This window comes from Eriocheir sinensis, chromosome 67 (genome assembly GCF_024679095.1).
Source record: "Eriocheir sinensis breed Jianghai 21 chromosome 67, ASM2467909v1, whole genome shotgun sequence".
Classification (NCBI taxonomy): Eukaryota; Metazoa; Arthropoda; class Malacostraca; order Decapoda; family Varunidae; genus Eriocheir; species Eriocheir sinensis.
The window spans coordinates 926,020-948,742 of record NC_066575.1 but is presented as its reverse complement, the minus strand read 5'-3'; the positions used below and the strand labels follow the sequence as shown (position 1 = coordinate 948,742).

Below are 22,723 nucleotides of genomic sequence, written 5' to 3'. Positions count from 1 at the left end.
CCCTTCTTCCCCCTTGTTCTACCTGGTGATTAGCGTCAAGAAGGTGTCGCCGTTGGGAATGGTGTCTATGAGGGATGTGATATATTTTTTTAAGTGTAAAGTGCTTGAAAATTGAAGTATATGATGGGTTTTATTATGCTTGTAGAGTAAATGTGGTTTAATATAGTGTGGTAAAATATTTCAAAGTATGGAAAATAAATAGAAAAAATGCGTTGATTTTTTTTTTTTTTTTTTTTGCACAAAAAAGTGTTAAATTTCTTTCTTGAGGTGTTGAAAATATAATATTGTCATATCGCATCATCTGGATGCAATAGCTAATTAGAAATGTGTTATTGGAAAGAGTGAATGTAATATGAGAAGGCAGTATAAGTTGAGTGTCGATTGTGTGATGAAAATATGTTGCCAGATGAAGTAATGCGCCTGGATGTGTGTGGTTTGAAATGGTTCGAATGAGGAGTTGAAAAGGCAGCAGTGCAGGGTCCAGAGTGCTGCCAAGCGAAATATCTACATGAGAAAAGCACTGGAATTTAATTCACCAAGAAATAAAAAATCAAGCAAGGATTTTTTTTTGTATTTGCGTGGTGTGTGTGTGGGAGTATTCGTTGCAGCGAGTACGCGAGCAGCGTCTGGCGGTAAATTAAAGTTTGTTGTGTTGCTAAAATAAAGACTGCATGACATTCATAATGGCCTCCTAATTAATGGGGCTTATTGAGGACGCGCGTTGTTAAGCCTTGTGTGCTAGTTTAGTTATAGTAGTAGTAGTAGTAGTAGTACTACTACTACTACTACTACTACTACTACTACTACTACTACTGATGATGATGATTATGATACTACTATTAATAGTGACAATAATGGTAATTAAAATAACGGTAATAATAATCACTTATCTGCAGAGAAAAAACGATAAACTATTGTCAAAGTTGTAGTATCAATATCAACAGTTGTAGTAGTGATAGAAGTATTAGTAATAATAATATTAAAAAAAACAATAATCATAAAATAATTGATAATAATAAATTATTAAGTCAAGAACAAGACAAGTTGAATGTCACCCAGCATCGGAATCGAGCCAATGCGTTGGCACCTTTGTCTGCCTAATAATAATAATAATAATAATAATAATAATAATAATAATAATAATAATAATAATAATAATAATAATAATAATAATAATAATAATAATAATAATAATAACAACAATAACAATAATGATAATGATAGTGAATCATTTACAACAATGCTACAATAATAGTTGTAATAATGATGCAAACTTTAATAGTAATACTAATAAATACAATTAGTACTTGCTTCGGCTCCCATTAAGAGATGACTTCCTCCTGTCCGTCGGTCAGCTTCTTCCTTCGTTACGTTATGTTCTGTATAATTTGTTCTCCCGAGGTTACAGGGCTCAGTTACTACGTCCCGCTCCAGAGTCTTCACCGCATCTGTCCATCGTCCTTTGCTTAATGCTGTTTGGTATCCTCTCCCATCTCCGGGCAATTCTCGTTTCATTGTCCCTTTCAAGCGACCAACTATTTTGTTTGAAGATTTCTCTGAATATTTTTAAGACTCAAAGATCGCTGATCATTTCATTCTGAATATGTATCTTGTTATTCTGTTCATCAGTCGTAAAACTCTGCTATCTGAAGCATGTATATATAATAATAATGAACCGAAGGTAGCATGTTCATACGGTTTCATTATTTCGTGTGCGTATGAAAGCGTGTGCGTGCAGTGTGCGCACTCATTTCTCCTAAAACCATCATTAGACAGTTGTTGAGCAAAGGACTTCGCGAAAGATAGTTCTAAAGAAATGTACGAAATGCTATACTTGAAAGGAATAAGCCACGCTCGCTCCCCTATTATTACTAAACAGTGTAATAGGTGAAGCCAGAAGAGAATAAATACTATGATTTATAATAAAAAGTCACCCCGATATATCTGAGACACAACGAAGTGTGCAGTTCAGTTCTGGTCCCCCTACTATAGAATGGATATCAAGATGTTAGAATCTGTACAGAGGAGGATGACAAAGATGATTCAGGGGGTGAGAAACTTGCCTTATGAAGACAGACTGAAACATTTAAATCTACACTCTAGAAAGGCGAAGGTTGCGAGGAGACCTGATCGAAGTCTACAAATGTATGAAGGGCTTCAATTAAGGGGATGTCAATAGGGTTTTGGTTGTAAAAGAACCAAGTAGGACACGTAGCAATGGTTTTAAGTTAGATAAATTCAGATTCAACAAAGACATAGGCAAGAATTGGTTTACCAATAGTGGTGGATGAATGGAACAGGCTTGGCAGCCATGTTGTGGGTGCCAATACCATAGATACATTCAAGAAAAGGTTGGATAAAGTCATGGGTAGTGAGGTAAGGTGGGGTTGAGTGTACAGGAGCTGCCTTGTATAGGCCAACCGGCCTCTTGCAAACTCCTTATGTACTACTACTACTACTACTGCTACTACTACCACTGCTACTGCTACTACTACTACTACTACTGATTATAGTAAAAGTAGTAATATTAATCGTAATAGTAATATTATTAATGATTATGATGATAATGAAAATATATCCGGAACGAAAATTGCAAGTTGCGTGGATAGATTCTCCTGGCCTTCATTTTTTCTCCTCGACACAGACGAACGCAAGACACAAACAGAACAGAGACAGACACAGTCGAGCAAGGCATTATAGTACGTAAATCACGGCAAGTGTTCGTTGTAGCCGCCGCCCCGCCTTCCTTTACACACGATCACCTATAAGGGAGGATAGACGCTCAGGTGTAAAGGTCGCCTGTAAAGTGACGCCGCCGCCAGGTGAGCCGAGGACCGTCACAAATATTTACGGTCGTTAAGCCCAAAGCAGTGTTGACATTCTACTCATTCTGTAGATTAAATTGAAATATCTTATTACTGGACGGGAGTTTTGTTCACAGATGTTTCGATTGAGAGGTTTTACAGGAATTGTCAATGCATTTTGTAGTGGCTTCGACGAGAACACTCGGTGACAAACTAAGAAAAAGTGTAGCATGTATGTATGTGTGGGCGTGGTGGTGGTCAGTGGTGCATGGTACGTGGTGGTGTGGTGGTGTAGCAGTATTTATTACTAATATGCAGTAATTTATTACGGCGTATAATGTAATATGGCATTTCCTCCGTAGTGATGTTGTTAGCACGCTCAGCTACGAAATAATGGTCTTGGGTTTGAATCCCGGCCCGGGCGGCTGGTGCAGAGTCCACCCAGCTGTTCATCCTCCGTTTCGGACTGGTCGATAAATGGATACTTGGGGAAACCTGGGAACGCCTGGCGAAGGAAACTATTGTAACCCTGAACTCATACTGGACCTGCGTTATTGCTCGCCACTGTCTCAGGGGCTAATGTGACGGAGATGATCAGTGAGGCCACGCGCAGCTGTGGTGTATGCCCCCAACCTTTTCTTGACCATATTGTAGTATACTACCGTATGATATGGTATATGTATGTGTATGCATGAATCACTTGATAATGCAGTGGACCCAATATTAAATAAAAAAATCACTTGCAGCCGAACAGACCCCAAGGAAGACACAGACACATGCCTCCGCTGCAGTTCCTGGGATGAATTATATTTTTCCGTTCACGTAATTATGAACCTCATTAGTCGAGACACGAGACACGAGACAGGAGCAGCGCAGCAGCAGCGGCGGCCGGCCGCGAGCACGTCCTGGCCGGCATGATGCCTGCTTAACATAGTTACGAGCTATCATTTGTGTGTCCTTCCACACAAGTATATAGCACGTGAAACAGCAGACCAACACCACTATTTTTTTTATAGCATCTATCTGATGTTAATGTTTACTGTTGGAAAATACAGTGAAAAGAAAAGTCTTCCCCTGCGGCCAGTAGCTGTTAGTGGTTTGAAAACTACACGCAGGCATGAAGGTGTTTTGTTTATACATTCAGTACATTGACTGTGAAGACTGAATAGATGTATTTGTGTGTGTGTGTGTGTGTGTGTGTGTGTGTGTGTGTGTGTGTGTGTGTGTGTGTGTGTGTGTGTGTCGACTCGTACTCGTTCTCAAAGATTCGTCACTGGAGTTCCAAGCATTCGAGTCCAGCATGGGATCAGACCAGTGAATGACACACACACACACACACACACACACACACACACACACACACACACACACTGTTAACAGTATACGAGCATCTTTTTCAGGTCAGAATCAATGATTTCAAAATAATACCCATCATTGAGTATCGGGAGGAGCAGTAGTATTGTTATTCGATGCAAGCGTAACATAAATAACAAGTTGTTCAGCGCTTGGACACTTTCAGGTCATCATTATTCACGTAAAATATCGGCTTGGGCGTCAGTAAGCCTCTTGGGCCATATTCGGCGTCTGCTTGAGCTGTGGTGTGTGGCGAGTGTCGTGTGGCGGCGAGAAAAGCTGGGATGAACTGCGTCTTGTGGCTGGCGGCGCGACGAAATTTGTAACAATTATAATAGTAATTATAGTAATGATAATAATACTAGATATTATATTAACAGTAACAGTTAATAATAACAATAATAATAATATTAATAATAATAATAATGATAATGATGATGATAATAACAACAACAACAACAACAACAATAATAATAGATATATACATTAATAGCAACAATAATAATAATAATAATAATAATAATAATAATAATAATAATAATAATAATAATAATAATAATAATAATAATAATAATAAATATATACATTAATAGCAACAGCAATAATGGCAATAATAATAACAATAATAATAAAAAAAAATTGGAAAATACGTGAAAATTAAGGGCGAGTCTTACCTGAGGACACAGCACAAACTTTCAAGAACCTTCATCACGACAGCCAAGCTCGATAAAAGACATAGCCAGAGCAAAGCAAACTTGCTGACCCGCAATGAACTGTTAGGCTGGGATGCTGACCCCCTGACTTAGTGTCGGGGTGGGATACTGACCCTGACTTAACTGACGGGGTGGGATGCTGACCCTGTCTTAACTGACGGGGTGGGATGCTGACCCTGACTTAACTGACGGGGTGGGATGCTGACCCTGTCTTAACTGACGGGGTGGGACACAGACTTTACTGTAACTCTGAAGAACGAAAAGCCGACTCTCAGGATTAAGAAAGAAGATAAGGCTGTTGATAAAGTCATACCCACCGGGGAAAAAAAAGGAAAGGTTGTTATTAAAGTTGTATCGTCAGTATAGGAAGACTAACGCCCTTGGAATTATGGATGAGTCTTACCTGGGGTGAATACAACTCATTCATAACAAAAGAACTAATGAAAAGGATAAAATACACTTTGTTTTGGACCTTAACACCATCAGCATTATGGGCGAGTCTTATCTGGGTGAATAAGACTCATCCATAACAGCACAGAAAAGTGAAAATCAACACCTACACAACGCCTTAGAACTAGTCATCAAAATCGAGGGTTAGTCTTTCCTTTCTGCAGATAATCGTATTTGTGCAAATTTGTCTCTGCAGTAATATGCCTTCAATACGATAGACCGTTCGCCAAAACACGCTGTCCTGGACATTGATTCACCACTTTATGGTGAGAAAAATGGACAGGTGTCTATAAAGTTTGATAAGCTAACAATTCGCACGTACACGGGGAAGCATGTGCCTATCAAGATCGAGACGGAGCCTGTGTTGTGGCCCCTGGAGGGCCTGCGGTGTATGTACTCGTTATGACTTCTCCCAGTACAAATGAACGTAATGAAAGGCATATTTGAGAACCTAAATCACTGGCAGACATTAAATCGTGTATTGCACTAGTTACCAACATCAGTAAAGATAATTGCATGGAAGGAACTTGTCTTTATTTGGCAAGGTATCTAAACACCCTCTTTATTATTATCTTTGTTATTCACGATTCAATACCTTTCTACCGAACGGCACCACCACCACTACCACCTCGTCCTTTACGTGACTGCCTCTCACTTCATGTGATTTCTGTATTTTTCGTCCCCAGGAATATTGGTCACACGCCGCTGAGGAGTCCGCGGGTCATTAGTCTGACTCAGTCATTGTTGCCCTTTTCTTGACGTGCTTTGCTCGCGATGCAACGACTGTGACGAAGTAGATATATGCATACCCGGCCTGGACGCGTGCCTGGGCGAGGCTGGGGAAGGCTGAGGCGTAAGCAGCTGTTGATGAACTCCGCAGTAAAAAAAAAAAAAAAAAGAAGAAGAAAAAAAAACGGATAGAATGATCTCATCCACGTCAGTGACCCGTGGTGGTATGTAAAGTAATATAGATTGTTACGTTGAGGAGAAGATTAATGAACGGGACGAAAATTGAGGCATAACTCATGTAAGGGACAAATTAATATTCGGTCATGCAATTAACAAAATACAAGGGATGATTTCTGGAAGAGACAGTTTATGCAATGGGCAAAATTTAAGTAAGAAACCAACAATACGTCACGGGCAGTTGGTGTGCAGCTCACACAGCTGTTTATCCTGCCTTTCGGGCTGGTCAATAAATGGGCATCCACATGTGGAACCCGCCCCCCGCCCCCTGTCCCTCATATTCTGTCTCCCATCCATTCTCGAGACTGACCCGAATTAATAATATATGCACCAACTTTGTTTACTCGAGGGCAACCGTGTCAGAACTCCAGTGAAGTTTGTTTCCCCTTAATTTTACGTTTTCTCTGGGTTATGTATTTTGGATGATAGACTAACATGTTTTACTGATCTTTTCTTTCCTTCGTATCATCCCTCGTTATGCGAAAATAATTTAGTTATGTGTTACTTTTAATGTAGCAATTAATTTTCACTCCTAGGTGTTGTGTGTCAGGGTGGGAGGGGGAAGAGAAAACGAGACCAATAAGCTGTTCGGCTGGAGGGGTTTTTGGAGAGCGGCGGCGTGCAGGTGGTGTATTCTCCCTCTTCTCCACGCCCTTCGCCGAGGTGGGGAGGGAAGTGCAGTAGGCTTTTCCTTCATTCCAACTCTCTGCTTTCCATTGGTACTGCCTCCATGGTACTGACGATCGACCCTCACACGACTGCCGTAATGTACATATTTACACGAGATTTACGCTGTTGTTTTCCTCTCAATCCCTACTCCAGATCTTCTCACTGCCTTGCCCTACGCCTTCTAATCAAACAACACACAATCATTAACTCTGTGCCTTGATATTTAAAAGACTATACAAGTTACCCAGGTTGTATTTATCTTGTATAGTCTACCCTTAACGTTTTCTTTCTTGACGCTACGAACATTTTAGAGCGCCAACATAAATAATTTTAAGGATAACAATAATAAATGCGAAAAAGAATCTTAGCAAATAAGTATTTTAATTTTGAATCCATATTTAAATTATGTCTACCAAAGGCTGTCATAACGCCATTGTATAATATGATACATTCTCATTGGGTGATGTTTTAAATGTAAAAAACAAAACAAAATGCGAGGTATAATAATAATAATAATAATAATAATAATAATAATAATAATAATAATAATAATAATAATAGACAAATATTGAAAGTGAGGAATATCTGAAGCATTAAATTGCCAACAGTTCTTGTTCTTACTATTTGGATTATTATTTTCTTCATTATTATTATTATTATTATTATTATTATTATTATTATTATTATTATTATTATTATGTTTTTGGGAGTAGTTCTAAAATATAGTAATCGTTGTGTGGGTTAAAAAAAAAGAGGCATTAGTTTCCAGGTAGTTTTTTTTTTTTTTTACATCTTTTTTGTCCTTCATTGGGAAAACAGATCAAGGAAAAAGACTGATATGAGCCAAACGTTTTCTTTCGTGGGAAATGTCAATGTCGACAACGCAACCAGTATTCGTCCAGTCCTGTACCTGTTGTGGGGTTTACGGAGAACACAAACACTACTAACAATACTGAACCGAGAGACTTAATTCAGTTCAGTTGAGAATTGTGAAAACTACTTTTGACACGTCTCCTTATCGTGATTTGTTTTCTACCTTTTTGCCTCATTTTTTTCTTGTTTCTCTATTAATTTCTAGAACTCGTACATATCAGTGACAAGTCTGTTCTCTCATTAGTGTATTTTATTTGTCAGCCCTCCTCCTCCTTCCCTTTATTCTCCTATTCTTCCTCCTCCTCCTTCTTCTTCATAATTATATCAGTGGCAAGTCTGTTCTCTCATCAGTACAAGGGCATCTCTTCGTCCTTGACCTTGTCCTGACCGAATAGAAACTTAGATATTTCTTTCACTTCATGATTCATTCGTCAAACATGTCTTTCAAGAGTTTATATCCAAATTTTCCCTTATCCATAAATAAGTAACTGTTTATATTTGTCAATACAACGTTCTACGAATTTACATTTTTCTCTTATTAACTTTCTTTGACGGTCACTCCATCCTTATGTCTATTTTCCCATAACTCTTCTATGCCCTTCTCTACCCCTTCTCCATCTCTTCCTCGCTCCTTCCTCTCCTCCGACCTTTTCCTCTCATTTACGAACGTGGCACATTATGGAAGATGAAGTGGAGGGTGTCAGGAAGAGGAGGAGGAGGGAAGGGTCAAGGAGGAGTGGAGAAAACGGAGTGCGGGGGAAGTTAACAGGTACCGACGCAGCAGGGGGTCCTCTGTTAATCTGTCGGCAAGTCTTCCCTCTAAATCTACCTCCTTTTCCTGGCTCCTTATCAGCGTCCGTCTGTCCGTCTGTGTCAGTTTGTCCGCCTCCAATTTGCCGCCCACAGTCCCGCGGGATAATTTTTTTGTTCCTCCCGCCAAACAGCCGATCGCCGTCTTCCGCCTTTGATCTGCTAAGTATCTCCCACCATCTTCCGCATTAATGGAGATAAAAAAAAAAAAAATGTGGGATGTGGTTTGTCCTGTTTATTCGGATGTCCGAAAAGGCCTGTTCGCTGCTTTCGCTAACTGTTCGCAACCCCAGTGAGATACCCACTTAAGTGTTAACTTGCAAATGTCACTTGTTCTGAAGCATCGTAAAGCATATAAAAACAATTTCTACTTCAAAAGATCGGTGTTGTGGCACGGGTAATTATGGTGGTGGTGGTGGTGGTGGTGCAGGTGGCGGTGAAAGCCTCAGTAACGGTGATTGCTTACATGAAAATTAATAAATGTACCCACGTTAAGGGGAAGAGATCCAACGTACGTGAAAGATTAGACAGTGATGTGCATTTTAATGTAATTTTCAAAATCTTGCTCCTTCCAAGCAAAGACCTTGAGGGGTCTGTTTGGGGGGAGAAAGTAAAGAGAGTATGGAGGGAGGTAAGCAGTGAAGGAGGTAGGGGGAGAAAAGGGAGGAGGGACGGGGAGCACCCATCTGGCCGTTTCGTGTCCTCAGCAGTAAAGAATAACTGCGGCAGGAATTCCTGTGTCCATAATATTTTTTTTCCTTATCTCGTGGCTCTCGCTGCGTCAGAGATTACGCTTTCAAACATTTACTATCTTAATAAAACTTTAACAGCAGGCCCCGCACCAGCAGCCATACGCGGACTCCAGGGAGGGCACGGGGAAGCCAGCCTTGGGTACTGAGCCTGCAGGTGCGTGTTTCCAGTGCTTGGCGGCCCTGGTCGTGGCGGGCAGGGCCATAACGTGTCAGAGAAAACGGAGAATAGCCCGAGAGTGAAACGGGGGACTCGTAAATTTTTCGTTGGACAAATTCATATTAATGAGCGACCCTTGTGGGAGGTCCGCGCTTTGCCTCCACAATTTATAGATCATTAAACATCCTCTCGGTGGCGACCCGAGGCGGTGTGGGGCCGATGAGAGGCTGCGCATGAATAGAATTCCCTTAAAATGGCGTCTGGATGGCCCCCTTGCCTGAACACTGCCGCACACGCAGGTGGCAATCCGGGTGTAATCGATGACCTCCCACTGATATGTAACGTTTATCACGGTGCAGAGGAAGGGAGTTAATTATTAGACTTTTACCTCCATGCCCCTCTCTCTCTGCCTACCCCCACCACCCTGATTCCTTTCTTTCCTCCTCCTCCTCCTCCTCCCTTCCCCATCCCTGTTCCCGACTACCTACCTCACATCACCAGTCTTCTTTCTTCCTCTTCAGTCCTCCTCTTCTTTCTCCTCTCCCTTTCTCCCTGCACATCTTTTCTATTAATTTCATATCCTTCCCTTGTTCTCTCTTTTTCTGCTCCTTTCTCCTGTCCTTATCTCTTTATACTTCCTTTTATTTTTCCTCGCCTATTCTAAACTTTCTTAATCGACCCTGGCTCCCTGACACACTCTTCCTCTTCTACCTCCTCCTTTTCCTCTTCCTCTTCTTTCTCCTTCTCCTCCTCCTCTTCTTTCTCCTCCTCCTCCTCCTCCTCCAGCTCATTCCTCACTACTCTTTATTCCCCTACATTCCTTTCTTTCTTATCGCCTTCTCCCTCCTCCTCCCTTCATTCTATCTCTGCGTTCCTGTTTTCTTATCCTGCATCCTTACTTTCTCTGTCTTCTGTTCCCTCCTTCCATTCCTCCTTTATCGCCTTTTCGCTCATCCTCCCTTCACCCTAACTCTGCATCCCTGTTTTGTTATCCCTACATCCTTACTTTCTATTACTTCTGTTATCGCCCTCTCCGTCGTCCTCCCTTCACCCAATCTTCACATTCCTGTTCTCCTATCCTACATCCTTACTTTCTATTACTTCTCCTCCTTCTGTTCCTCCTCCTCGATCTTTATAACCCCCGCTCCACCACCTCCATATCTTCCTCAAGCCACTACCTCCCCCCCTTCTTCCTCCCTTCTTCCCCATTCTTCCCCCCTTCCTCCCCAATCGCCCCACCCTTGCCTGCACTACCTTTCTCCGCCCCGCCCCGCCCCGTAGCTAACCTGGACGCAGAAACAGCAGGAGCCCCGCCGAAACCCCGTCTGAGAGTGGCTCCAAGACGCCGCAGGGGGCCACCGCCGCATTGAGACGTCAAAATAACTCTAATGAAAAAGAAATACGCGCGTAAGGGCATGAATAAGCTCACGAGTGATGGTGGTGGTAGTGATGGAGGTGGTGGTGGTAGTGGTAATGGTGATTGGTAGAGAGTGGTCCTTGGGATGGTGGAGGAAGATGCCGCAGGAGTGGAGAGGGAGGGAGTATGGCCGCGGTGGAGTTTGGTTGTGGTGGAGCGTTGGTTAAAAGGTGCTGGCGGGTTGTGTTGGTGGCGGGACAAAACTTAAATAGTTAATGAATGTAAACACTTTCTTACGACCGATCCAATACTAGTTAGATCAATGATGTGTGTGTGTGTGTGTGTGTGTGTGTGTGTGTGTGTGCGTGTGCGTATGTGTATGTGTACGTGTGTGTGTATGTGCATGTGAATGTGTGTATGTGTGTGTGCGCGGCGCGGACACGCCAAATGATGCATAGATGCTAACACATGGAATTCCCAGTATTACTTGTTAGCACTACTACTACTACTACTACTACTACTACTACTACTACTACTACTACGAGGCAGACTGCGACGCCAACACATTGGTTCGATTCCGGTGCTGGTTAACATTCAACATTAAGAATAGTAATGCTATTTAACTATAACTGATGATTGTGATGACAAAATACATTAGTAATGATAAGATAAATGATAATGGTAATAGTTGTAATGATGTCATAAATACCATCAATGATACCAAGAATAATGATAACAGTAATCCTCCTCCTCCTCCTCCTCATCATCATCATCATCATCACTTATTATTATTATTATTATTATTATTATTATTATTATTATTATTATTATTATTATTGGCGACAAATACCGAAAATAAGATAAAAATAAGTAATTTAACGAATATATACACAGCTTAATGCCTAAGTAAAAATTATTCAATGGTAGATTTTCTCCAGACAGCAATAATTATCCAGCGGACGGATCGTCAAGGTTAAGCCGTTTGAACAGTCAGGCACCGGATCCGGGTAGAGGCTCCTTCCGACGATGGGTTGACATTCCCCAAATATCTGAGCTGTCTAAAGTGCATCAGATTATATATTCAGCCCTTTGTTTGCGACGGCCGGTTCCGCGAAGAATGAAGAGGAGGAGGAGGAGGAAGGAAGGAGAGGAGGAAGAAGGATGTAAAGAGGGAGGGGTAAAGAAAGGAAGTGACATGTAAGTTTCTGACATTCATACATAGATTATCCATTATCTGCATTTTATTATATTCTTATTTAAATTTTTCTTTCTGCGTGTATTGGGAGGCGTGATGGAGGAGGGAGAAAGTGCGACACTCGAGTTTATAGCCGTCATAAATAGCTCAACCATTACATACATATTTCGTGTCTATTTATATACGAACATGAGCCTGCTGAACGTAACCGGGGCAGGGCGGGAAGGAGGATCACGGGCCACTAGCTGTCTGCCCTTCCCGTGGGGTCTGATCGGTAGAAGAGGTGTGAGTTGTGGGGTAGGAAGGCAAAGAAGCAGATCATTGAGTGTTTGACCGCTAATACTGCTGTGTGAATTCGGTGTCCATCAAGCCAGGCAGGTCATCACTCAGTCATAGGTTTTGTCAAATAGATACAGCGTTGAAAATGTGGGAGATTTGAACCTCCTCGTAATACACTTACAGCTAATGAGATGCTATTTACGGGTACTTGGAGTTGAATGACGAGCTCAGCTAATTATAGTTTTGCTACGACTACTACTACTACTACTACTACTACTACTACTACTACTTTCAGAAAAAATCATTACTATTTTAACTACTACCACCACAATTACAACACCATCTTTATCTCCTACCTTCACCATCACTTAAACCACTCCATAAGCGGCGAAGATTAGCGTGTAAGCGGTGTGACTCTGAACGTTTCACGCTTATTTAGTATTACAAATGAAACAATGTAGCGTGCTCTTCCTCTTTCTCTTCCTCCTCACCTTCTCTCTTCTTTCTCTTCCTTCTCGTAGTCTGTTAACTCCTCTCCCGCCTCCTCCACGTAGCCATTCACCCTACGAGTCCACAAACGCCCTCTTGAACCCCATTGTTGTGCAGGGAAGAGGATTGGATAGTCCACCGTCGATGTACATTTGTTGGGCCGCTTTGCTGACCGCGGGACGCCTCCTAATGGTTATTCTGCGGAGTCAACCGAAATAATAAAAAGAGCCGCAGGTACTTTCGCGGCCTTTCTCATACCTGTGCGGGAAATACGAAGGTTAATTAGAATGGGACGATTTCATGGTGGTGTCCGTGTGGGTGTTTTTATGTCTGCGTTTAGGTTTTCATTGTGTTTGTGTTTGTTAATGTTTGTAGCACAAGTGTGTGTGTGTGTGTGTGTGTGTGTGTGTGTGTGTGTGTGTGTGTGTGTGTGTGTGTGTGTTTTACGTTTCGGCCTATGGCGCCGATAGGCTTTCTTGGTGGGGCCTGATGGTCGGTCCCAGCCCGTTATGACGCAAGCAAGTGTTTATAGTGGCGCCATCTTGCTTGACTCATGCTGATCCCCGGAGCTCATCTTGATGAGACTCTCTTTAGAGAGAATCGCCACTCGATGGTGACTGATAAATCATTGCTGAGGCGGCGGGCAGGACTCGAAACCACGTCTTCTTGGACGCGGCGCAGGGCCGCTAACCACATAGCCACAGCTGAGTGTGTGTGTGTGTGTGTGTGTGTGTGTGTGTGTGTGTGTGTGTGTGTGTGTGTGTGTGTGTGTGTGTGTGTGTTTGTGTGTGTGTGTGTGTGTGTGTGTGTGTGTGTGTGTGTGTGTGTGTGTGCTTATCCGTTAGAAATTTAGATTTTTGTGTTTTCATTTTCAGTGTTCTTTACATATTTGGTGATAGAATAGGAGAGAGAGAGAGAGAGAGAGAGAGAAGAAATATATATGCATCCTCCACGGGTTATATAAAGAGGGAGTGTGTGCGTGTGGGTGTGCTTGTGTGATATGTGTGCCTAAGTGTGTTTGGATTAATATTGCTTGTGTAACTCCGCCTGCTTACATATGTACGTCTGGCGGGCGGGGCAGATGTGTGCACTATTTTTGTGTGCATAAATGTGAGCGTGTGTGTGTGTGTGTGTGTGTGTGTGTGTGTGTGTGTGTGTGTGTGTGTGTGATGTTAGAGGCGTTTTTTTCTTATTTTAACAATTATATAACCCCGTTTAAGAGAGAGAGAGAGAGAGAGAGAGGCAGGCGGATAGAAGAAAAAAACAGAAGAAAAAATATATTGCAATTTTTGGAACTATTTGCTTGCCTTCTTCCTTTGAGTCAATACATAACGACTGTGTCACACTTCCACGAATGCTTGTGTGTGTGTGTGTGTGTGTGTGTGTGTGTGTGTGTGTGTGTGTGTGTGTGTGTGTGTGTGTGTGTGTGTGTGTGTGTGTGTATACGTGTCTGAAGGCCGGGCCACGTGGGTGATGGGGCCCGACAGACAGAGAGACACCACCAGGAATTGTCAGGGTTTTTTAATGGGGTCGTGGTGGTGGTGATCCTAGTAGTGATGGTAGGGTTGTGAGGGGAATGTTGCTTAATGGCTGTGATGGTGGAGTTGGTGGTCAGAACTCTAGCGATTGTGGCCTCGATGGTGAGGGTATAATTATAGTAATGGTGGTGGTGGTGATAGTGGTGGGCGTGGTCGGGACGTTGGCAATGGTGGCGGTGGTGTGGTGGCGGTGGTGTGGTGGCGGTGGTGTGGTGACGGTGGCGATATGGATAATGCTTGTTGTGGCTGCGGTGGTGGCGTTGCTGTTTGTGCTGTGGTTTCCCTTTAAACAAATAATGGGGAAAACTAGACCTATAGCATTAATTGTGCATAAAAACTAGACCTATAGCATTAATTGTGCATAAAAAACTAGACCTATAGCATTAATTGTGCATAAAAACTAGACCCATAGCATTAATTGTGCATAAAACTAGACCTATAGCATTAATTGTGCATAAAAACTAGACCTATAGCATTAATTGTGCATAAAAACTAGACCTATAGCATTAATTGTGCATAAAAACTAGACCTATAGCATTAATTGTGCATAAAAACTAGACCTATAGCATTAATTGTGCATAAAACTAGACCTATAGCATTAATTGTGCATAAAAACTAGACCTATAGCATTAATTGTGCATAAAACTAGACCTATAGCATTAATTGTGCATAAAAAACTAGACCTATAGCATTAATTGTGCATAAAAACTAGACCTATAGCATTAATTGTGCATAAAACTAGACCTATAGCATTAATTGTGCATAAAAACTAGACCTATAGCATTAATTGTGCATAAAAACTAGACCTATAGCATTAATTGTGCATAAAAACTAGACCTATAGCATCAATTGTGCATAAAAAAAGTATAAATTCAGTTTGGAGCGCACTGCTATCAGAGAATGTGTATTTTTTTATATTTCTGGATCAGTATATAGACTGGCTCCAAAAATAGAGTACAAAAACACAAGCTTGTATTTGTGCAGAGAAAACTGGATTTTGGTAGCATATGTCATACACACACACACACACACACACACACACACACACACACACACACACACACACACACACACACACACATACTACCCAAAAAACTTAATCCAGATTTGGGGACGTGATAAGTTTGTTAAGCACAGGGTTGAGTCGCGTTATGTCAAAGGCGAGCCAATCAACTTCAGCAGCAGCAACAGTCATAGCCTCGATGCTGAGTGCTGGATGCTGTGCTGAGTGTCCTGAAGGGTCCCATTTACGCGAGTGTTGATTTTTTTTCTCTCCACCTGCATCGTCCTCTCTGTCGTGTGCGTAAACAGGAAACACAGGTAATAGGCAGGTAGCTCCGGGTGACAGGCAATAGGTAATAAGGTGGAAGCATAATTGGGGGAAAAGCTTGCACTATTATGAGCAAAGCCAGTAGACAGGTGAGTCCGGGGGCTTCATCAGGGTCAGGTGACGCCTATCGGCCGATTTGACGGTAATAATTTGAATGATATCAGTCCGGCCCCGCTGATTATATTTATCACAGCAAGAAGCACTGGCCCGATCTTCACGTGGGGCTAAAGGGGCGTGTGTCCTGGAGTACCTTCAAGGCCCCGTCACCTTCTTAACCCCACAAAAAAGATGTTTGTCCCGCCCACAGAATACAGTCAACACTAAACACTCTTCTTCGTGACTCTACATTAAGTTTTCGCACATACCGGATCTTCTTTTGGCGCTTGTTCTACTGTTTATAGTCACGACAAACACCCCAAGAAGCGGGGCAAGAAAAAAATCGTGTCGACTTTGCAGCAGATCGTATAGCGAGTACCAGCAGCAACAGCACGAACCTTCTGCTTTATTTTTTAGTTTAATATCAAGGAAGAAAACTGGCTTGAGAATCACTTACAGTCTTACACGATCAGATAGGCCAGGTATGAGGGAAGCATGAGTAGGATGGGATACTTTTTTTCATGTTTATACTGTCCATCAGCCGAGTGTAACTATTAGACCAGGTGATGAAAGGGTGCGTGTGGATCACCGTTGTCAGATTATCGTACTCAGAGCATAGTATTTGCCGGTTTTTGACGCCTATCTATTGCCCAGAAAACATCAGGAATCAACTATATTAACGATAAATATAAATTAATCTAGTTGTTGGGGCCCAGGAGACATTTTTGGGGTCGGAAGGTGGTAAATATTAGAGGCTCAGTACGACAATCAGGCAACGTTAGTATGGATGTAAGAAGGTGGAAGGAGGAGGTGTGGTGGGGAACCTAAGTACAAGGGCAGTGTAAGGATGAGGCAGAGTGACGATGCAGGGAGGGGAAACTTAGGTGGTTGTCAAGAAGGAGGAGGAAGAGGAGAGGTGGAAGGGGGGTTGATGAGCTGAATGGTTAGTAAGTTCAGCGGTAAAAGACAATAGCGGAGGTGCTGAGACAAGTCATCGAGGGGAATGGAACTGTCGTGAATGAAATTTAAAGGGTATATACTATGAAGAGTGAACATGAGATGAAGACTTGGGTTGGCTTTCTTAATAGTGGGAGGCTGTAAGGGAAGGTGAGGGTAACAGTGAAAGGAAGTGAGGGAAAAGGTGTATGGAGGCTTGGGTGAGGAAATAAGTGAGAAAATAGAAGGTGAGGGATACACAGAAAGGATAGAATTGGAGGATGGAAACACGAGACAATGGTAGTGAAAGGATAGGGGGATGAATGTGTAGGGAGGCTTAGGTGAGGGAAAGGATGAGAGAATAGGAAGGGAGACATACACAGAAGGGCTAAAGGTGGAGGATGGAGGTATGAGACAATAGTAAAAAGAATGAGATGGAGAGATTGGAATCAGGGAGCGGAGATGCAGCTAATGAGAGGTGCAATGAAGAAGGACAAGAACAGAGGGATAGGAAACTGAGATATGTGAATGGGACAGACCGACGGCAGGTACAATAATATATGACTGTAAATTAACGGTGACATCAAACAGGAGTCTACAATGAAGGGGAAGGAGATAAAAAGGACTAGAGTAATGGGAGATAGAGTAAGAGATGGTTACTTAGGAACATTGAGTGTATATATAAGACCGGAGGATGAGAAGAAAAGGGACATAGCAGTGAGGAAAATAGGAGACGAGGAAAGGTGCAGTGAAAAGAATGGAGAATGGGCTGCACGTGTAGGAGGGAGGGGAAGAAGAGGGGGACATCAATGTAGGACTTGAGGAGGGGTGGGGGGGGCAGAAGCGTTTTATCAGCCGAAGGACCCCAACAAGAGGCGCAATAGTCCTGTGAGCCATTAAACTCGTTCCTTGGCGCTCTAACTGGTTCTCGCTTCACGTAGTAAACTCTGAATGAGCCTTGGTTCGAGTCTTGTTTAGGAGTTCCTCTAAGTGGCGAGTCAAGATTCCTTTGAGCGTTAGAGAATGTTTTGTTTGATAAAAAAAAATAGAGTAAATTAAATTAAATGAGAATCTCCATCACAGTCTTTATCTCACCTCTTCTACGGTTTGTTAAGTCGCTAATTTAATAGAATTTTGCCTGATGATTTTACCTGTTGATTCAGGAGCAAGGCATATAATTTATTTTTTATGTAACTCTAAAAAGCACCTTTCACATCTTCTTATTGTAAAAGATCACCTAACTTACAGATCCTCCTCCTTTTGCAGGTAAACTCACCAAGGAGAGAGGTCCAGTTTTTTGGGGATCAAGCGAGGCGAGCCTAACAAAGTCGGGGTTGTTCTCCACCTCTCGAGGCAGATCACAGAGCAGGTGAGAGGCTGACATTAGTTTCGCCGGTCGGTATCAGAGAGGCCACGAAGCTTGAGGCGACGCCGAGGATCTTGCTAAAGCTCGATTGGCAGAAAGACCCGCGACTTTACGTCCTCCAATTGTGGCTGGCGTCGGTAAATGCGTTAGTTCCACACCTGCCCGGCCGCCCTCAGGTAGACTGCGTTGGCGTTAGTGTTCTGTCATCTCTCCTCTTTCCTTTCCTCGCCTCTTCCAGTTATCTCCTCTCTTCTCTCCTCTCCTCTGCTCTCCTCTGCTCTTACTCATTTCTCCTTTGTTTTGGTCTCAGTCTAAGAACATATTTAATCTTTTTTTATATGATATTACTTACACTAATATTGCTAGAGTAATGTGGAAGGTGATGACCGGCACAGCTGTCATCACCTACACCTCTCAGCCCACCTGTGCTTATAGAGGCGGGGGTGATGATTTTGATTGTGGTGGTGATGATGGTGAGAATGTGGCGGTTTTTATTGATGAGGTTGATTGTGAATAAGTGATGGTTCTAATGTATGCTAAATTATGTGATTTAGATGATTAACTACCACAACTACTACTACCAAAACTACTACTACCACAACTACTACTACCAAAACTACTACTACCAAAACTACTACTACCAAAACTACTACTACCAAAACTACTACTACCAATACTACTACTACCAAAACTACTCTACTGCTACTACTACTACTACTACTACTACTACAAAAAGATACCTCCACCCATGTTTATTTTCCCGACACGTAATCATGGAGAGCTCCATAAATTGGAGGTCATTAGCTCCAGCTCTGTTCGCTAATGAATGTGGCATCCAACCATATCACTAATACTACTTAGCACTATACATAACACCTTGTCCTCTCCTACTACTACTCCTTCACTACTCATGTCTCTCCCGCCCCACCCTAATGCCACTCTCCACCACTGTGGCCTCATAGTCCATATTGGAAATGCGACGAGTCATCTTTTCGCTTGTTTACATAACATCAATATCTAAAGTGGTATTATCGTATCATAGTATTGGCATTCGTAATTTTCCTCCACTTCTCCTTTCCCCCTTCTCCTCCTCTTCCTCTTCCTCTTTCATTAAGTGGACAAATTCTTGCATCGGTCATTGCTTCAAATTCGTTCTTAAGGCCATAAGAATATAGTCTGCAAGAGAGCGGTAGGTCTATCCAGTGAACCTGATCCCATATAACTTAACTATCCATGATTTGATATAATCTTTTCTTGAATGAATATATCGTATTGGCACCCACATGACTGCCAAGCTTGTCCCACTTATTCTTCACGCTGTTGGTAAACCAATTCGTGCCTATGCCTTTGTTAAATCTGAATTTATCCATCTTTAACCCATTGCTGCGTGTCCTACCCGTCACACATACCACCAAAACCTTATTAATATCACTTATTAAAGCCCTTCATCCATTTATATATTTCGATCAAGACTCCTCACATCATTCGCCGTTCTAGAGAATTGGAATTTAAATGTTTAAGGCTGTCCTTGTATGGCAAGTTTCTTAACCCATTAATCATTTTTGCCATCGTCCTCGGCACAGATTCTAACATCTTGATATCCATTCACTAGTAAGGTTGCCAGAATTGAACCCCACAACTGACATGAGGTTAACTAAATGCTAAATATTCCTCCACCTGCACCTTCTCTTCCTCCTCCTTCACTGCCATCACAGCCACTGTTATCATATCACTGTTATCAGGATTACTCCCACCACCATCACCATCCCCCCCAACATCTTCACTACCACCATCTTCATAACAGAGGCGAAGGTAGTATCCAGTATCAGTATTTTTATCCTGCTAAATGCTAACCAACTGCCAAGCATCTGAATTTGCTAATCTTATCCTAACATTTTTTACAATAACCAAAAAATGTAAGTAGTATATCGAGACATCTATCCTCCCAAAATTGACCTCTCTTTTGGTAACTCTTCTAAACTTTTTTTTACAGGGGCAGTGATTAGCGGGCTTTTTTTTCTCATTATTATTGTTTTTTCCCTTGAGCTGCTTCCTTTGCTGTAACAAAAAATACCTTTAAATTTCCTGTATTAAATGTGTTAAATGAAAACTTTAACCATGCATTGCTTCAAAGTGGAGCGCTCCTGCAGGCTTTCTACGTAGGATAAGAGAAAGGAAGCAGAACGTTCACCTTGGTATTTGTCAACACCTACAGCCAATCATGGATGCGTGGAATGTGTGTTTGCATCACTATGAAAGTCTCAATGGGGGACGGAGAAAGCAGCCAGGGGAAGTGAGTGCGTGTTAAGGAAAAATGAGAAAAAATATTGAAAGTTGAAGGGGATCATAGAAGATAGTGAAGTATTTTGGGGGTTTCGAAGGTGCATGGACTGATGGACGACAGGTACTTTGGGTTGTGGAAAAGGGCGAAAAGTGGATGTAGACGGTTGCAAAGTAGGATAGAGAATGATGAAGGGTGTGGAAGAGGCAAGCGGGAGAATGGGGGAGGTAGATGAAACATGGTGTAGAAAATTTGGTATCAGGAAAGCGAAGGAGGCAGAGAAAATCAGAAAAAAATCGAGAAGTAAAGAAAGGATTGCGTATGTATTGAAAGAAAGAATAACGAATAAAAAAAAAACACAAAGATAACGTTGAATGGAGGGAGAGAGAAAGTGGAAAGAGGTATAGAGGTGAAGGGAGAGAGGGAGAGAGAAAGTAGAAAAATGTTCGTAAATGTGGGACTAATAAAGATTGTATGAATAGAAAGAAAAAATATATAAAAAAAAAAAAACATAGATAAGATAACGGGGAATGGAGGGAGAGAGAGAAAGTGGAAAGAGGTATAGAGGTGAAGGGAGAGAGGGAGAGAGAAAGTAGAAAAATGTTCGTAAATGTGGGACTGATAAAGATTTCTCCTCCCTGTTTTGGCGACCGTGATGTAGCGACGCAATGCCCGGCTTGTCCTTATCCTCCCCTCGCTGCCCCGGCCCGCCCTGCACAGCCCCTCCTCCTCCTCCCCTAAATATCTCTCCTGCGCTCTTTCTATTCACTCTACCCAGCCCGGATCCGCCATAATACAAGACACATCGAAAGCCCCGAGAAAATTGACCTGCGCCGTAAAAGTAAAACGCGAGGGACGGAGGAAAACAAAAAAACGGAATCAACAACTCAATTTCTCACTCGCCCTGACCTCTGAAAAATTTATGTTCGGATGAAAATAAACAAATATTTCCACTGTCTCGGAGATTTGTGTTGTGTCAGGAAGAGCAGCGGCGCGAGGGGTGAACGGCCCCCTGCCTGGCTGTCTGTCTGTCTCCCTGTCTACCTGTCTGTCTCCCTCTCTTCCTGTCTGTCTTTCTGTCGGTCTGTCTGGCTAACTCTCTGCCTGTGCGCTTGTGTGTGTGTGTGTGTGTGTGTGTGTGTGTGTGTGTGTGTGTGTGTGTGTGTGTGTGTGTGTGTGTGTCTGCAAAGATACAAACTTTTGAGACAATTCAAGCCTGTCCCAACATCTAGCTGCGGCGATAAGGGTAGTTCTGCGATGTTTAGTCTCTAATGAACAGAGAGCCTGATCCTTGTCCTGTGAACGTAGGCGGTTTTGTTGCTAAAGTTTGAAAAAAAGTCGTTGAGGAAACTGCAGTTTGGAATCACGGCATATTCATTAAGTAAAAGCGGAGAAATCCAAGCAGATTTCGCTGAAAACCAGTTCCTGAAAATTCTGAACACGTTTCTTTGACAAAAAGTTTCTCTGAAAGAAAAAAAGTAATGGGCTGTGTTCACAAACAGGGGAGCCATTCCTAAAATCCTAAAAAGTACAAATCTTCAGTAAGGTAAAAAAAAAAATGTTGGTAGCGACCACAATGGTTAGATGCAAAATCAAGATTAGCATAAAGAAGAGCCATTCATTTACTAGCTTAAACGAGCCCTCATAACAGAAGACCCAAACTCGCAGTCAGTATCCAAGGCAGTAATTTTTGAGCTTTATAAATAAGCAAGATAAATAATGAAGAGTTCATAAAACTCAAACAATAAACATCATAACGATTAGGTATTGGTATTACATAAACCCGGCAGTAACAAACAACGAGATTCAGAAGCGCTGGAAAGTATGAAAATAAGCTCACAAGGAGGATGGCTTTAGTGTAGATTTAATAAAAGACTGTGAAATAGTTCCCATAGAAAAACGGTAGAAGCTGCTCACTAAAAGTCTCAGAAGAAGAAGAATATACGGAAGGTTGGAAAAATTCAATAATTTTATACGCAAAACAGATGACCTAAAATACCTTAAAAATTCCGTCCTTTCAGCTTGTCAGTTATTTACATATTATTTTCAAAATCACGAACATTATTCCAGACACAGTACATTCTAGAAAACGTGTTCGGTAATTTTATTGTATAGAATTCTTCGAGACAGGAGAACAGAACACTGGCTCTTTGATTCCATACATAAACCGGAAAGTTCCAATGAAAAAGAAGGTTACACAGTGTGATGCCATACCACCTGAAGTGTTTTCAGCGTGTACAAAATAGATATTCGAAGTTTTCACAGGAAAAAGAATAGTGTAACTGAAACACGAAACAATCATCCTCAGA

General features: G+C 42.0%; 1 long non-coding RNA gene across 1 annotated transcript in view; it reads left to right on the top strand.

Annotated features, from left to right (window-relative positions):
* The first annotated feature begins 257 nt into the window (after positions 1 to 257).
* LOC126987899 (uncharacterized) overlaps positions 258 to 22,723 on the top strand; it is a 380,175-nt gene continuing 357,709 nt past the window's right edge. The window contains exons 1-2 of the long non-coding RNA XR_007741271.1: positions 258 to 632; positions 18,034 to 18,136. This is a non-coding gene — a long non-coding RNA (uncharacterized LOC126987899). The remainder of the gene's footprint in view (positions 633 to 18,033; positions 18,137 to 22,723) is intronic.